The sequence below is a fragment of the Panulirus ornatus genome, chromosome 53 (assembly GCF_036320965.1).
Source record: "Panulirus ornatus isolate Po-2019 chromosome 53, ASM3632096v1, whole genome shotgun sequence".
NCBI lineage: Eukaryota > Metazoa > Arthropoda > Malacostraca > Decapoda > Palinuridae > Panulirus > Panulirus ornatus.
The window spans coordinates 20060664-20080149 of record NC_092276.1 but is presented as its reverse complement, the minus strand read 5'-3'; the positions used below and the strand labels follow the sequence as shown (position 1 = coordinate 20080149).

The window sequence follows — 19486 nt, the reverse complement described above, 5'->3', positions numbered from 1 at the left end:
GGGTGATTATTGGTGCTTACACTTCTGGCCATGAGAAGAAAGTTCATACAGCAAGTGTTTTGGGAGCAGCTGAGTGTGTCAGCAGTTTTGGTGCATAAGACCAAGTACTAGTGATGGGTGATTTAAATGCAAAGGTAAGTGATGTGGCAGTTAATGATATAACTGGTGTGCATGGTGTATTTAGTGATATGAATTGAAATGGTGAAGAGCTTGTGGAGTTGCGTGCTGAAAAAAAGACTGGTGATTGGGAATTCCTGGTTTAAGAAGTCTTACTACTATCTTGTGGAGATGAGGGTGGAGACTTGTAGAGGTTTTCAAGAAAAAGGAGACAATGTCAGGGAAGAGAGAGTGATGATAGATGGTGAGCTTAAAAAGGAAACTGGTGTGATAAAAAGAAAGTGGTGATAGTTAGTGAGCATGAAAAGGAAACTGGAGTGAAGAGTAACACAGAGATATTGAGTGTACAACGGCAAAAGGTGAGAGTAATTGAAGCAAGGGTAGTGGGTTAGGAATGGGAGGTATCTAAGTAAACAGCAATGGCATGTGCAAGAGATGCATGTGGCATGTAATAGGTGGGAGGTGGGCAGATGAAAAAGGGTAGTGAGTGGTGGGATGAAGAAGTAAAGTTGTTAGTGAAGGAGAAAAGGGAGGCGTTTGGGCAGTACTTACAAGGAAAGAGTGCAAATGATTGTGAGATGTGTAAGAAAAAAAGCAGGAGGTCATAAGGAAGGTGCAGGTGTAGGGCAAATGAGAGTTGGGGTGAGAGAGTATCATCAAACTTTAGGAAGAATAAAAGATGCTTTGGAAGGAGGTAAATAATGTGTGAAAGACAAAAGAACAAATGGGAGCATTAGTGAACGGGGAAAGAAGGAGGAGTGATAACAGGTAGTAATGAAATGAGGAGATGGAGTGAGTACTATGAAGGACTGCTAAGTGTGTTGTATGATAGAGCAGCAGATGTGGGGCACTCTGGTCAGGATGGTATGCAAAAAGAGAGAGTCATGGAAAGTAGTATGGTAATGGAAGAGATTTGCTATGGTGCTACCTCTCTCTCACAATGGGTGGCAATGCAGTTTTCTCTGGGGCAGGGTAGCACTGGGAATGGATGAAGGCAAGCTAATATGTATATATACATACATGTATGTCTATATGTGTTATCAATTTATTATACTTGATCAACATTTCCTGCGTCAGCAAGTTAGTGCCAGGAAACAGAAGAAGAATGGCCCATCCACTCATATACACACATACATACATAAATGCCCATACACATACACATGGTTCCATCCGCTGCCAGATCCACTCCCAGATATCTAGAACACTTTACTTCCTCCAGTTTTTCTCCTTTCAAACTTACCTCCCAATTGACTTGACCCTCAACCCTACTGTACCAATAACCTTGCTCTTACTCACATTTACTCTCAACTTTCTTCTTTCACACACTCTACCACTCTCAGTCAACAGCTTCTGCAGTTTCTCAATGAATCAGACACCAGCAAACAACAACTGACTCACTTCCCAAGCTCTCTCATCCACAACGGACTGCATACTTGACCCTCTCTCCAAAACTCTTGCATTCGCCCCCCTAACAACCCCATCCATAAACAAATCAAACAACCATGGAGATATCATACACCCCTGCCGCAAACCTACATTCACTGAGAACCAATCACTTTCCTCTCTTCCTACACGTACACATGCCTTACATCCTCGATAAAAACTTTTCACTGCTTCTAACAACTTGCCTCCCACACCATATATTCTTAATACCTTCAACAGAGCATCTCTATCAACTCTATCATGTGCCTTCTCCAGATCCATAAATGCTACATACAAATCCATTTGCTCTTCCAAGTATTTCTCACATACATTCTTCAAAGCAAACACCTGATCCATACATCCTCTACCACTTCTGAAACCACACTGCTCTTCCCCAATCTGATGCTCTGTACATGCCTTCACCCTCTCAATCAATACCCTCCCATATAATTTACCAAGAATACTCAACAAACTTATACCTCTGTAATTTGAGCACTCACTCTTATCCCCTTTGCCTTTGTACAATGGCACTATGCAAGCATTCCGCCAATCCTTAGACACCTCACCATGAATCATACATACATTAAATAACCTTACCAACCAGTCAACAATACAGTCACCCCCTTTTTTAATACATTCCACTGCAATACCATCCAAACCCGCTGCCTCACCGGCTTTCATCTTCCGCAAGGCTTTTACTACCTCTTCTCTGTTTACCAAATCATTTTCCCTAACCCTCTCACTTTGCACACCACCTCGACCAAAACACCCTATATCTGCCACTCTGTCATCAAACACATTCAACAAACCTTCAAAATACTCACTCAATCTCCTTCTCACATCACCACTACTTGTTATCACCTCCCCATTAGCCCCCTTCACTGAAGTTCCCATTTGCTCCCTTGTCTTATGCACTTTATTTACCTCCTTCCAAAACATCTTTTTATTCTCCCTAAAATCTAATAATACTCTCTCACCCCAACTCTCATTTGCCCTCTTTTTCACCACTTGCACCTTTCTCTTGACCTCCTGCCTCTTTCTTTTATACATCTTCCACTCATTTGCATTTTTTCCCTGCAAAAATTGTCCAGATGCCTCTCTTTTCTCTTTCACTAATAATCATACTTCTTCATCCCAGCACTCACTACCCTTTCAAATCTGCTCACCTCCCACGCTTCTCATGCCACAAGCATCTTTTGCACAAACCATCACTGCTTCCCTCAATACATCCCATTCCTCCCCCACTCCCCTTACATCCTTTGTTCTCACCTTTTTCCATTCTGTACTCAGTGTCTCCTGGTACTTCCTCACACAAGTCTCCTTCCCAAGCTCACTTAACTCTCACCATTCTCTTCACCCTAACATTCCATCTTCTTTTCTGAAAACCCCTACAAATCTTCACTTTCGCCTCCACAAGATAATGATCAGACATCCCTCCAGCTGCACCTCTCAGCACATTAACATCTAAAAGTCTCTCTTTCGTGCGCCTATCAATTAACACATAATCCAATGACGCTCTCTGGCCATCTCTCCTACTTACAAGTGTACACTTATGTATATCTCGCTTTTTAAACCAGGTATTTCCAATCACCAGTCCTTTTTCAGCACACAAATCTACAAGCTCTTCACCATTTCCATTTACAACACTGAACACCCCATGTATACCAATTATTCCCTCAACTGCCACATTACTCACCTTTGCATTCAAATCACCCATAACTATAACCCGGTCTCGTGCATCAAAACCACTAACACGCTCATTCAGCTGGTCCCAAAACACTTGCCTCTCATGATCTTTCTTATGATGCCCAGGTGCATATGCACCAATAATCAACCATCTCTCTCCATCAACTTTCAGTTTTACCCATATCAATCTAGAGTTTACTTTCTTACACTCTATCACATACTCCCACCACTCCTGTTTCAGGAGTAGTGCTACTCCTTCCCTTGCTCTTGTCCTCTCACTAACCCCTGACTTTACTCCCAAGACATTCCCAAACCACTCTACCCCTTTACCCTTGAGGTTCATTTCACTCAGAGCCAAAACATCCAGGTTCCTTTCCTCAAACATACTACCTATCTCTCCTTTTTTCTCATCTTGGTTACATCCACACACATTTAGACACCCCAATATATATATATATATATATATATATATATATATATATATATATATATATATATATATATATATATATATATATATATATATATATATATATATATATATATATATATATACCACTTTTCAGAAGTGGTAGAGGATGTGTGGGTCAGGTGTTTGCTTTGAAGAATGTATGTGAGATATACTTAGAAAAGCAAATGGATTTGTATGTAGCATTTATGGATCTGGAGAAGGCATATAATAGAGTTGATAGAGATGCTCTGTGGAAGGTATTAAGAATATATGGTGTGGGAGTCAAGTTGTTAGAAGCAGTGAAAAGTTTTTATCGAGGATGTAAGGCATGTGTACGTGTAGGAAGAGAGGAAAGTGATTGGTTCTCAGTGAATGTAGGTTTGTGGCAGGGGTGTGTGATGTCTCCATGGTTGTTTAATTTGTTTATGGATGGGGTTGTTAGGGAGGTGAATGCAAGAGTTTTGGAAAGAGGGGCAAGTATGAAGTCTGTTGTGGATGAGAGAGCTTGGGAAGTGAGTCACTTGTTGTTCGCTGATGACACAGCGCTGGTGGCCGATTCATGTGAGAAACTACAGAAGCTGGTGACTGAGTTTGGTAAAGTGTGTGAAAGAAGAAAGTTAAGAGTAAATGTGAATAAGAGCAAGGTTATTAGGTACAGTAGGGTTGAGGGTCAAGTCAATTGGGAGGTAAGTTTGAATGGAGAAAAACTAGAGGAAGTAAAGTGTTTTAGATATCTGGGAGTGGATCTGGCAGCGGATGGAACCATGGAAGCAGAAGTGAATCATAGGGTGGGGGAGGGGGCGTAAATCCTGGGAGCCTTGAAGAATGTGTGGAAGTCGAGAACATTATCTCGGAAAGCAAAAATGGGTATGTTTGAAGGAATAGTGGTTCCAACAATGTTGTATGGTTGCGAGGCGTGGCCTATGGATAGAGTGGTGCGCAGGAGGATGGATGTGCTGGAAATGAGATGTTTGAGGACAACGTGTGGTGTGAGGCGGTTTGATCGAGTAAGTAATGTAAGGGTAAGAGAGATGTGTGGAAATAAAAAGAGCGTGGTTGAGAGAGCAGAAGAGGGTGTTTTGAAATGGTTTGGGCACATGGAGAGAATGAGTGAGGAAAGATTGACCAAGAAGATATATGTGTCGGAGGTGGAGGAAACGAGGAGAAGTGGGAGACCAAATTGGAGGTGGAAAGATGGAGTGAAAAAGATTTTGTGTGATCGGGGCCTGAAAATGCAGGAGGGTGAAAGGCGGGCAAGGAATAGAGTGAATTGGATCGATGTGGTATACCAGGGTTGACGTGCTGTCAGTGGATTGAATCAGGGCATGTGAAGCGTCTGGGGTAAACCATGGAAAGTTGTGTGGAGCCTGGATGTGGAAAGGGAGCTGTGGTTTCGGGCATTATTGCATGACAGCTAGAGGCTGAGTGTGAACGAATGGGGCCTGTGTTGTCTTTTCCTAGTGCTACCTCACACACATGAGGGGGGAGGGGGATGGTATTCCATGTGTGGCGAGGTGGCGATGGGAATGAATAAAGGCAGACAGTGTGAATTGTGTGCATGGCTATATATGTATGTGTCTGTGTGTGTATATATATGTGTACATTGAGATGTATAGGTATGTATATTTGTGTGTGTGGACGTGTATGTATATACATGTGTATGTGGGTGGGTTGGGCCATTCTTTCGTCTGTTTCCTTGTGCTACCTCGCTAATGCAGGAGACAATAACAAGGCAACATAATAATGAAAATACATATATATTTATATTTTATTTTGCTTTGTCGCTGTCTCCCGTGTTTGCGAGGTAGCGCAAGGAAACAGACGAAAGAAATGGCCCAACCCACCCACATACACATGTATATACATACACGTCCACACACACAAATATACATACATATATATCTCAATGTATACATATATATATACACACATACATATACATATATACACATGTACATAATTCATACTGTCTGCATTTATTCATTCCCATCGCCACCCCACCACACATGAAATAACAGCCCCCTTCCCCCACTCCACCTCCAATTTGGTCTCCTGCTTCTCCTTATTCCCTCCATCTCTGACATATATATCATCTCTGTCAACCTTTCCTCACTCATTCTCTCCATATGTCCAAACCATTTCAACACACCCTCTTCTGCTCTCTCACCCACACTCTTTTTAATTCCACACATCTCTCTTACCCTTTCATAACTTACATGATCAAACCATCTCACACCAGATACTGTCCTTAAACATTTCATTTCTAACACATCCACCCTGTTCCATACAACTCTATCTATAGCTTATGCCTCACAACTATATAGTATTTTTGGAACTATTATTCCTTAAAACATACCCATTTTTGGTCTTCAATATAATGTTCTCTCCTTCCACAGATTCCTTGTCACTCCCACAACCTTCAACCCCTCCCCCATCCTGTGACTCACTTCCGCTTCCATGGTTCCACTCACTGATATGTCCACTCCTGGATATCTAAAATGCTTCACTTCTTCCAGGTTTTCTCCATTCAAACTTGAATCTCAATTAATTTGTTTCTCAACCCTACTGAACCTAATAACCTTGCTCTTATTCACATTTACTCTAAACTTTCTCCTTTCACACAGTTTTCCAAACTCAGTCACCAACTTCTGCAGTTTCTTACTTGAATCAGCCACTAGAACTGTATAATCCGTGAACAACAACTGACACACTTCCCAGGCCCTATCATCCCCAACAGACTTCATACTCTCCTCTCTCTCCAGAACTGTGCATTTACCTCCCTAACCACCCCATCCATATACAAATCAAACAAGGATGGGGATATCACACACCCCTTCTGCAGACCAACCTTCACTGGGAATAAATAACTCTCCTTTCTTCCTACTCGTACATATGCCTTACATGCTTGGTAAAAACTTTTCACTGCTTCTAGCAGCTTACCTCTCACACCATATACTCTTAAGACCTTCCACAAAGCATCTCTATCATCCCTATCATATGGTTTCTCCAGATCCATAAATGCTGCATACAAATCCATCTGTTTTTCTACGTATTTCTCACATACATTCTTCAATGTAATCACCTGATCCACACATCCTCTACCACATCTGAAACCACACCACTCTTCCCCCAGACTGATGCTCTGTACATACCTTCACCCCTCTCAATCAATACCCTCACATATAATTTCCCAGTAATACTCAACAAACTTATGCCTCTGTAGTTTGAATATTCACCTTTATCCCCTTTCCCTTTGTACAATGGCACTATGCATGCATTCTGCCAATCCTCAGGCACTTCACCATGATCAATATATACACTGAATATGATAAGCAACCAATCAACAACTCAGTTGCCCCCTTTCTGAATCAATTCTACTGCAATACCACCCAAACCCATCACCTTGCCTAATTTCATCTTCTGCAAAGCTTTCACTACCTCTCCTTTCTAAACCAAACCATTCTCCCTGACCCTCTCACTTTGCACACTGCCCCAACCAAAACACCCCACATCTGCCACCCTAGCATCAAACCCATTGAACAAACCTTCAAAATACTCACTTCATCACTACTTGTTACAACTTCCCCCGTGTCTGCTTCATTGAAGTTCCCATTTGTTCTCTTGTCTTTTTATTTTCCCTAAAGTTTAATGATACTCTCTCACCCCAACTCTCATTTGCCCTCTTTTTCAACCTTGTACCTTCTTCTTGGCCTCCTGCCACTTTTTTTAATACATCTCCCAGTCATTTGTGCTCCTTCCTTGTAAGTATCGTCCAAATTCTTCTCTTTTCTCCTTCGCTAACAACTTTACTTCTGCATCCCCCTACTCACTACCCTTTCTAATTTGCCTACCTCCTACTTTTCTTATGCCACATGCATCTTTTGCTCATGCCACCACTGTTTCTCTAAATACATCCCATTCCTCATCCAATCCCCTCACATCATTTGCTCTCACCTTTTGCCATTCTACACTCAATCTCTCCTGGTACTTCCTTACATAAGTCTCCCATCCAAGCTCACTTACTCTCACCACTGTCTTCTCCCCAAAATTTTCTCTTTTTTGAAAACCTCTACAAACCTTCACCTTCACTTCCAATAAATAGCGATCAGACTTCCCTCCAGCTGCCCCTCTCAACACATCAATATCCAAAAGTCTCTTTTACATGCCTTGCAGTTAAAAAGTAATCCAATGATGCCCTTTGACCATCTTTCTTACTAGCATACATATACTGATGTATATCTCTCTATTTAAACCAGGTAATCCCAATCACCAATCTTTTTTCAGCACACAAATCCACAAGCTCTTCACAATTTCCATTCACAACACTGAATACCCCATGTACACCAATTATACCCTCAACTGCCACATTGCTCACCTTTGGAAGAAAATCACCCAGCACTAATACCTGGTCTTATGAACCAAAACTGCTGCCACACTCCTCAACTGCTCCCAAAACACTTGCCTCTCATGTTCTTTCTTCTAATGGCCAGGTCTATAAGTAATAATCATCCATCTCTCACCATCCACTTTCAATTTTACCCATATCAATCTAGAATCTACTTTCTTACACTCTAAAGAGGAAGAATGGTGTGGAAATGTCTTGGGAGTAAATTGAAAGGTTGGTGAGAGGTCAAGAGCTAAGGAAGGAGTAGCACTACTCCTGAAGCAGGAGTTGTGGGAGTGTGTGAGAAACTGGCCATGAGAAGAAAGATCATGATAGGCAAGTGTTTTGGGAGCACTTGAGTGAGTGTGTCAGCCGTTTTGGTCCACAAGACTGGGTATTAGTGCTGGGAAATTTAAATATGAAGGTAAGCAATGTGGCAGTTGAGGGTAGAATTGGTGGGCATGGGGTATTCAGTGTCATGAATGGAAATGGTGAACAGCTTGTGGAGTTGTGTGCTGAAAAAAAGACTGGTGACTAGGAATACCCGACTTACAGGGAGGGAAGTGGGTGAGGAATGGGATGTATTTAGGGAGGCAATCAGGGAAGCAGAAATGACTTGTCTAAGAGATTCATGAGACATGGAAAAGGTGGGAGGTGAGCAGATTAAAAAGGAGAGTGAGTGAGTGAGAAGTACAGTTGTTGGTGAAAGAGAAAAGAGAGGCATTTGGATGGTACTTACAATGAAGGAGTACAAATGACTGGGAGATGTATACGAGAAAGTGCAGGAGGTCAAATGGAAGGTGGGGATTGAAATAAAGGGTGAATGAGAGTTGGGGTGAGAGAGTATCATTAAACTTAAAGAAGAATAAAATGATGTTTTGCAAGAAGGTAAATAATGTGCGAAAGACAAGAGAACAAATGGGGGTATCGATGAAGGGAGCAAAAGAGGAAATGATAACAGGTAGCGATGGAGTGAGTATATTGAAGAATTGTTAAATGTATTTGATGATAGAGTGGCAGATGTAGGGTGTTTAGGTCAAGGTGGTATGTGAAGTGAGAGAGTCAGGGAGAATGGTTTGGTGAAAAGAGAAGAGGTGGTGAAAGCCTTATGGAAGGTGAAATCCAGCAAGGCAGTGGGATTGGATGATATTGCAGTTGAACTGATTGAGAAAGTGGGTGAGTTTGTTGTTGATTGGTTGGTACAGGCATTCATTGTATGTATAGATCATGGTAAAGTGCCTGAGGATTGGAGAAATACATGTATAATGCCAACGAATAAAGGCAAAGGGGATATAAGTGAGTGTTCAAACTAAAGAGGCATAAGTTTGGTTTGTATACCTAGAGAATCATATAAAAGGGTGTTGATTGAGAGGGTGAAAGCAGACTGGGGAGGAGCAGGGTGGTTTCAAGTGGTAGAGGATGTTTGAATCAGGTGATTGCTTTGAAGAATATTTGTGAGAAATACTTGGAAAAAATATGAATTTGTATGTGGCATTTATGAATAAGTTGTTAGAAGCAGTGAAAATCTTTTTATCAAGAGTTGAAGGTGTGTGTACAAGTAAGAAGAGAGAAGAGTGATTGGTCCCCAATAAAGGTCAGTCTGTGGCAAAGGTATGTGATATCACCATGGGTGTTTGATTTGTTTATGGATGAGGATTGAGGAAGAAGCTAGTTGGGATGTAAGTTTGAATGGAGAAAAATTGGAGGAAGTGAAGTGCTTTAGATATCTGGGAGTGGATTCAAAGCAAATGGAACCATGGAAGCAGAATTGAGTCATAGGGTGGGAGAGGGGACAATGGCTCAGGGAGCAATGGAAAATGTGTTGAGAAAGAGAACATCATTTCAGAGTGCAAAAATGTGTATGTCTGAAGGAGCAGTAGTTTCAACAGTATTATATCATATGGTTACAAGGAGGGTGGATGTTTTGGAAATGAAATGTGTGAGGACAATATGTAGGGTAAGGTGGTTTGATTCAGTATTGAAAGGGTAAAAGAGATGTGTGGTAATAAAAAGAGTGTGGATGAGAGAGCAGAAAAGAGTTTGTTGAAATGGTTTGGATATGGAGATAATGAGTGAGGAAAGATCGACAAAGAGGACATATGTGCCATAAGTTAAGAGAACAAGGAGAATTGGGAGAACAAACTGGAGGTGGAAGGATGGACTTAAAAAGAATTTGAGCTGATAGGGCCTGAACATGCAGCAGGATGAGAAGTGTGCAAGGAATAGAGTGCGTTGGAATGATGTGGTATGTCTATGTATGCATATATATATGTATATGTTGATATGTATATGTATGTATATCTACATGTACGTGCATTACATGACAGCTAGAGACTGAGTGTGAGAAACTGCAGAAGTAGGTGAATGAGTTTGGGAAAGGGTGTGAAAGGAGAAAGTTGAGAGTAAATGTGAATAAGAGCAAGGTTATGAGAGGGACAAGTCAATTGGTATGTAAGTTTGAATGGAAAAAATTGGAGGAAGTGAAGGGTTTTAGATATCTGGGAGTGTAATGTCATTGTCTAAGGCAAAGATAGATACATCTGATGGTACAGCAATCCTGACAAAGTTGTATAAATGTGTCTTGGGTCTGGAATACAAAAGAACAAAAGAAGATGGTGGACATGTTAGAAATGAAATGACTGAGGAAAATAGGTGGTGTGAGGTGGGTTTATCAAATAAGGAATAAGTGTAAGAGACAGTTAAGGTAGTAAATGCAGTCTGACTGAAAGTTCTGACTCAGTCGTGCTGTAATAGCTCTGACAAATAGCGAAGATGAGCAATGAAAGACTGATGAAGAGGACCTAGATATAATAGTGGATGGAGCACAGGAAAAGAGACCAGACAGAGATGGAAGGATAGGCCTAAGCACTCAGGGCAGTAAGAGGTGGGCATCGGCTAGAAAGACTGATGTGGTATATGGAAGGGTGATATGTCTGTGGAGCTTGGCTGTGGATGGTAAGTTCTACTGTCAAAGCATATATACACTACAATCAAATGGTGAATGTGAGCAAATGAGGCCACTGTTAGTTTGTTCCTTGTTAAGGCAAGCAAGTATGAAAGAAATATTATCAGTAATGTCATCAACTATTTCATCTTAATTACTTTAACCTCTACCTTTCAACTACAGACACATTAAAGTCTACTGTGACTCACCCATTGCATCTTACCACATTAATGTATTTTTTCCTTAGCATTTCTTTTCCATTTCATATGGCCTGATCATTTAATATAGCTTCAATATCTTAATTGGTTTCACCACTTAATATAGTCTATAACCTTATATAGCTTTTATCATATCATATGGCTTGATTAATTATTCAACAGTTAGGTACTTACTGATGAAAGGATATTCTTCATCTAAGATTGATTAAAAGAGCCACTGAATAATGAGCTAATCTCACTATGCCAAGACAACAAGATTCAATACATAACTGCATAATAATACAAATGAATTGTTAGAAACTGACTCTTGCAGTAGAAGTTTACAAAATTCTGTAATAAAGCATACTCTTCAACTCCATATTTGCAGAAATATAATGCCTAAACTTTTGCAGGATATTACAATATGGTTTAACTGTCATTAGATGTGTTAAATATGTTCATAATTTTGCATACCACAGCAGAGCTAATGACAAATAACTTTTTTCACTAACCTCTTTAATATATATTAACTTATCAACACTTCATTTCCATTTTATATGACCTGATCATGAATTCTATAGTTAGCATAAGTGCTTGCTACCATCAGTATCATCTTAATTTAGAACCCTTTAACTTTCTTTTTCTCAAAGAATGACTGAACAGTAAGCTTATCATACTTTAAAAGGCTTCTATGATTTTCTTAAATTTTTTTTTTTTTTTTTTTCATACTATTCGCCATTTCCCGCGATAGCGAGGTAGCGTTAAGAACAGAGGACTGGGCCTTTGAGGGAATATCCTCACCTGGACCTCTTCTCTGTTCCTTCTTTTGGAAAAAAAAAAAAAAAAAAACCGAGAGGGGAGGATTTCCAGCCCCCCGCTCCCTTCCCTTTTAGTCGCCTTCTACGACACGCAGGGAATACGTGGGAAGTATTCTTTCTCCCCTATCCCCAGGGAATATATATATATATATTTATTTATTTATTTATTTATTATACTTTGTCGCTTGTGCTACCTCGCAAACGCGGGAGACAGCGGGAAAAAAAAAAAAAAATATACACACAGTAAGTACAATTCAGTACATAACCAAAACTGATTTAATTGGATATAATGCCAACTGACTGATTTCCTCTCAATCAAATCAAAAATTATCTTTTTGGGTATGATTTTTTTTCTTTATTATACTTTGTCGCTGTCTCCCGCGTTTGCGAGGTAGCGCAAGGAAACAGACGAAAGAAATGGCCCAACCCCCCCCCATACACATGTATATACATATGTCCACACACACAAATATACATACCTACACAGCTTTCCATGGTTTACCCCAGACGCTTCACATGCCCTGCTTCAATCCACTGACAGCACGTCAACCCCGGTATACCACATCGCTCCAATTCACTCTATTCCTTGCCCTCCTTTCACCCTCCTGCATGCTCAGGCCCCGATCACACAAAATCTTTTTCACTCCATCTTTCCACCTCCAGTTTGGTCTCCCTCTTCTCCTTGTTCCCTCCACCTCCGACACATATATCCTCTTGGTCAATCTTTCCTCACTCATCCTCTCCATGTGCCCAAACCACTTCAAAACACCCTCTTCTGCTCTCTCAACCACGCTCTTTTTATTTCCACACATCTCTCTTACCCTTACGTTACTCACTTGATCAAACCACCTCACACCACACATTGTCCTCAAACATCTCATTTCCAGCACATCCATCCTCCTGCGCACAACTCTATCCATAGCCCACGCCTCGCAACCATACAACATTGTTGGAACCACTATTCCTTTTGGGTATGAATTATGACTAAAGTCATAATACACAATATTTCTTCTCACCTCAAAATAAGACTGAAGTCTAAGGTTCTTAAAAAAAATCACATCCACCAAACTTCAGGGAAAATAAGAAAATGTTTTGGAAGGATAATGATAGTAAGAGGGGAAAAAATGGGGTCATCTGTGAAGGGTAAGTGATAACAGACAGTGATAAGGTGAAAATAGGATAGAGTGAGTACTTTAAAGGATTGAAGAATGTATGTGATGACTGTGTGGCAGATGTAGGGTGTCTGAATCGGGGAGTGGATAAAACAAACGTCATGGCAAGTGGTTTGGTGAAAAGATATGAGAAAGCCTTGAGCAGAATGAAATGTGGCAAGGTTGACAGAGTAGACTTACTGCAACTGAATTTCTTTAGAAAGGTGACTGTGTTCTGGTTTGGTTACTTAGGATTTTCAATCAATTGATCATGCTGAGAGCCTCTGAAAACACTGTGCTAGAGTTGTCCTCTGCCAGTGGTCTATTAAGGAAGAGACACTAAAGGCTAAAGAGCATCAATGGAGTTCATCAGTTATGGAGACCCTTTTGCCTTAGCCACTCTCTTTATGGAGTTCCTGAAGGGAACAGGCATCAAAGATATAAACAGATAGAGAGAGAAGAGATCAAGTTGAGGTTCTTAAGAACTGGCAGAATGCATGTGCAGTGCTACTGTATAAAGGCAAGGAGGTTAAAGGTGAGCATTACAATAACAGAGGTATAAGTTTGCTATGTGTATGTAAAATAAGAAGCAGAGTGGTGATTGAGATGATGGTGGCATGCACAAAGCATCAGACTGGTGAGGAACAAAATGGTTTCAGGATTGGTAGAGGATGTGTGGAGCAGGTGTTTGCTTTGAAGAATGTGTAATACTTAGAGACACAGAAGTATTTGTATTTGGCATTTATGGATCTGGAGAGAGCATGTGATACAATTGATAGTGATGCTATGTGCAAGGCATTACAAATATATGGTGCAGAAGGAAAGCTAGTAGAAGCAGTGAACTTTTATCACAGGAGTAAGATGTGTTTGAGTAGGTGGGGAAAAGATTAGTGGCTTCAGGTGAAGGTGGGTCTGAATCAGGAGTGTGATTTCATCATGGCTGCTTAATCTGTTTAGGGATGGGGTGGTGAGGGAGGTGAATGCAAGGGTCTTAGAGAGTGTGATAGGGCCTATGAGGCGAGTCAGTTGTTGATTGTTAATGACACAGCTGCGACAGAAGATTCAAATGACAAACTTCAAAAAAATGATGTCCGAGATAGGGAGAATGTGTGAAAGGAGAAAGTCATGAGTGAATGTGAATAAAAGCAAGGTTATAAAAGGTGCGAGTTTGAATGGAAAAATTTTGGAGGAAATTTAGTGTTTATGAAACCTGAGAGTGGAGATAGCAGTGAATGGAATCATGAAAGCTGAGGCGAGTCATAGGGTCACTTTTGGGAGCATTTAAAGATACAACTAACAGAGAACAAGCCTCTACTCCATCCCTATTTTCAGTATTGAACACATAGTATTGACAGAAAGTGCTTAGTGATCTAACTATAGTTGCTATCTTCTCCCTCACCTTAAACTGCTCTGCAACACATAACTGATGTTTAAACTAATAGATTTTCTTTTAAATTTAAGTACGTTGGACTTTTATCATTCAATAACTGTTTGAAACTTACTTCTCAACAGATAATCATAAAACAAATGGGATATTTACATTTTACAATACTGTCTGCCATATTCACAGCATGTTGCCTTACATCATGGTTGTCCACAATATTAAATAAGTCATACCATGAATCTGTAATACCAAAAGCATCCAACATTTACTAAATAGCAGCAAACCAACTGGTGAGTTACTTCATTGTTCCTTAATGTCTCAACAATGTAAAATACTACATTCAGTATAATTACATTGACCTGGGAATAGGTGCATTAGCTAGACCATGAAATACTTGGCAAGCTGCTGTCACATGATTATTGTGGGGCCATCAGCAACTTACGGGTGGGTTGTTCTGATACCTGCTTCTTTCCCCACATGTCAAAGCTTTCTTAAAAATAGAAAAGAAAATAACAGAATTGTAGTTAATCAATTTTCGGCAAAATTTTTAAAAGTTCCAAAATATATAGATCAGTTGTTGTACATGAGGAGAGGGGAGAAAGATACTAACCATGTCATGTATCTTGAAACTGCATGTCACATAGAGTGACTAAGAAGGATTGGAGTAAGAGCATCATTTCCTTTTAAAAGTGAAAACAGAAGAATAAACAAAGCAAGGATTTTTCCTCAAATGCTCAAAGGTGATGTTATCTCTCTTTGGTGAGAAAGGCAAACACTTATACATATAAAGAGAGAATTTACACATTCACTATACTTAATTGCCGTCTCCTGCACCAGCAAGGTAGCGCAAGAAAGAAGACAATGAATGGCCCAACCCACCCACACACACATTCATTTACATAAATGCCCACACACACACATATACGAACATATAAAATTCAATGTATACAAACATATACATTCATATTTATCTATTTTGCTTTGTCGCTGTCTCCTGCGTTTCCGAGGTAGCGCAAGGAAACAGACGAAAGAAATGGCCCAACCCACCCCCATATACATGTATATACATACACGTCCACACATGCAAATATACATACCCATACATCTCAATGTACACATATATATACACACACAGACACATACACATATATACACAGGCACACAATTCACACTGTCTGCCTTTATTCATTCCCATCGCCACCTCGCCACACACGGAATAACATCCCCCTCCCCCCTCATGTGTGCGAGGTAGCCCTAGGAAAAGACAACAAAGGCCACATTCGTTCACACTCAGTCTCTAGCTGTCATGCAATAATGCCCGAAACCACAGCTCCCTTTCCACATCCAGGCCCCACAGAACTTTCCATGGTTTACCCCAGACGCTTCACATGCCCTGATTCAATCCACTGACAGCACGTCGACCCCAGTATACCACATCGATCCAATTCACTCTATTCCTTGCCCGCATTTCACCCTCCTGCATGTTCAGGCCCTGATCACTCAAAATCTTTTTCACTCCATCTTTCCACCTCCAATTTGGTCTCCCACTTCTCGTTCCCTCCACCTCCGACACATATATCCTCCTGGTCAATCTATCCTCACTCATTCTCTCCATGTGCCCAAACCGATCCAAAACACCCTATTCTGCTCTCTCAACCACACTCTTTTTATTTCCACACATCTCTCTTACCCTTACATTACTTACTCGATCAAACCACCTCACACCACATATTGTCCTCAAACATCTCATTTCCAGCACATCCACCCTCGTGTGCACAACTCTATCCATAGCCCACACTTCTGCAGTTTCTCACATGAATCAGCCACCAGCGCTGTATCATCAGCAAACAACAACTGACTCACCTCCCAAGCTCTCTCATCCACAACAGACTTCATACTTGCCTCTCTTTCCAAAACTCTTGCATTCACCTCCCTAACAACCCCATCCATGAACAAATTAAACAACCATGGAGACATCACACACCCCTGCCACAAACCTACATTCACTGAGAACCAATCACTTTCCTCTCTTCCTACATGTACACATGCCTTACATCCTTGATAAAAACTTTTCACTCCTTCTAACAACTTCCCTCCCACACCATATATTCTTAGTACCTTCCACAGAGCATCTCTATCAACTCTATCATATGCCTTCTCCAGATCCATAAATGCTACATACAAATTCATTTGCTTTCCTAAGTATTTCTCACATACATTCTTCAAAGCAAACACCTGATCCACACATCCTCTACCACTTCTGAAACCACACTGCTCTTCCCCAATCTGATGCTCTGTACATGCCTTCACCCTCTCAATTAATACCCTCCCATATAATTTACCAGGAATACTCAACAAACTTATACCTCTGTAATTTGAGCACTCACTCTTATCCCCTTTGCCTTTGTACAATGGCACTATGCAAGCATTCCGCCAATCCTCAGGCACCTCACCATGAATCATATATACATTAAATAACCTTACCAACCAGTCAACAATACAGTCACCCCCTTTTTTAATACATTCCACTGCAATACCATCCAAACCTGCTGCCTTGCCGGCTTTCATCTTCCACAAAGCTTTTACTACCTCTTCTCTGTTTACCAAATCATTTTCCCTAACCCTCTCACTTTGCACACCACCTCGACCAAAACACCCTATATCTGCCACTCTATCATCAAACACATTCAACAAACATTCAAAATACTCACTCCATCTCCTTCTCGCATCACCACTACTTGTTATCACCTCCCCATTTGCGCCCTTCACTGAAGTTCCCATTTGCTCTCTTGTCTTACGCACTTTATTTACCTCCTTCCAGAACATCTTTTTATTCTCCCTAAAATTTAATGATACTCTCTCACCCCAACTCTCATTTGCCCTCTTTTTCACCTCTTGCACCTTTCTCTTGACCTCCTGTCTCTTTCTTTTATACATCTCCCACTCATTTGCATTTTTTCCCTGCAAAAATCGTCCAAATGCCTCTCTCTTCTCTTTCACTAATAATCTTACTTCTTCATCCCACCACTCACTAGCCTTTCTAATCAACCCACCTCCCACGCTTCTCATGCCACAAGCATCTTTTGCGCAAGCCATCACTGCTTCCCTAAATACATCCCATTCCTCCCACACTCCCCTTACATACACAGATATATTTATCTAATAATCATACTTTGTCGCTGTCTCCCGTGTTAGCAAGGTAGCGCAAGGAAAGAGACGAAAGAATGGCCCAACCCACCCACATACACATGTATATACGTAAACACCCACACACGCACATATACATAACTATACATTTCAACATATACATACATGTACTTTCACAGACATATACATATATACACATGCACATATTCATACATGCTGCCTTCATCCATTCCCACCACTACCCCTCCACACATGAAATGGCACCGCCCTCCCCCCGCGTGCACATGAGGGAGCGCTAGGAAAAGACAACAAAGGCTGCTTTCGTTCACACTCAGTCTCTAGCTGTCATGTCTAATGCACCGAAACCACAGCTCCCTTTCCACATCCAGGCCCCACAGAACTTTCCATGGTTTACCCCAGAGGCTTCACATGCCCTGCTTCAATCCACTGACAACACGTCAACCCAGTATACCACATCGTTCCAATTCACACTATTCTTGCATGACTTTCACCCTCCTGTATGTTCAGGCCCTACTCCTACTTCTCCTCATTCCCTCTACCTCTGACACATACATCCTCTATGTCAATCTTTTCTCACTCATTCTCTCCATGTGACCAAACCATTTCAATACACCCTATTTTGCTCTCTCAACCACACTCTTTATATTACCATACATCTCTCTTACCTTTCATTGCTCACTCGATCAAACCACCTCACACCACATATTGTCCACAGACACATACATATACATTATTTATCTTTTTATATCATACTTTGTCATTGTCCCCCATGTTAGCGAGGTAGCGCAAGGAAACAGACGAAAGAACGGCCCAACCCACCCACATACACATGTATATACATACATGTCCATGTGCACATATACATACCCATACATTTCAATGTATACATTCATATACATATATACACATGTATATAATTCATACATGCTGCCTTTATTCATTCCCGTCACCACCCTGCAACACATGAAATGACAACCCCCTCCCCCCGCATCCTTGCGAGGTAGCACTAGGAAAAGACAACAAAGGCCCCATTCGTTCACACTCAGTCTCTAGCTGTCATGTATAATGCACAGAAACCACAGCTCCCTTTCCACATCCAGGCCCCACAAAACTTTCCATGATTTACCCCAGACACTTCACATGCCCTGCTTCAATCCACTGACAACACATCAACCCAGTATACCACATCGTTCCAATTCACTCTATTCCTTGCATGCCTTTCACCCTCCTGCATGTTCAGGCCCCGATCGCTCAAAATCTTTTTCACTACATCCTTCCACCTCCAATTTGGTCTCCCACTTCTCCTTGTTCTCTCCACCTCTGACACATACATCCTCTTGGTCAATCTTTCCTCACTCATTCTCTACATGTGACCAAACCATTTTAATACAACCTCTTCTATTCTCTTAACCACACTCTTTTTATTACCACAAGCCTCAAACACCTCATTCCCAACACATCCACCCTCCTTTGCACTACTCTATCTATAGCCCACGCCTCGCAACCATATAACATTATTGGAACTACTATTCCTTCAAACATGCCCATTTTTGCTTTCCGAGATAATGTTCTTGCCTTCCAAACATTCTTCAACGCTCCCAGAACTTTCACCCCCCTCTCCCACCTTAAGACTCACTACCGCTTCCATGGTTCTATCCTCTGCCAAACCCACTCCCAGATATCTACAACACTTCACTTCCTCCAGTTTTTCTCCATTCAAACTTACCTCCCAGCTGACTTGTCCCTCAACCCTACTGTACCTAA

At 41.1% G+C, this 19486-nt stretch overlaps 1 protein-coding gene across 1 annotated transcript in view; it reads right to left on the bottom strand.

Moving 5' to 3' along the window:
* LOC139765298 (WD repeat-containing protein 17-like) overlaps positions 1-19486 on the bottom strand; it is a 446388-nt gene that overhangs the window by 73578 nt on the left and 353324 nt on the right. The gene's annotated exons all lie outside the window — the stretch shown is intronic.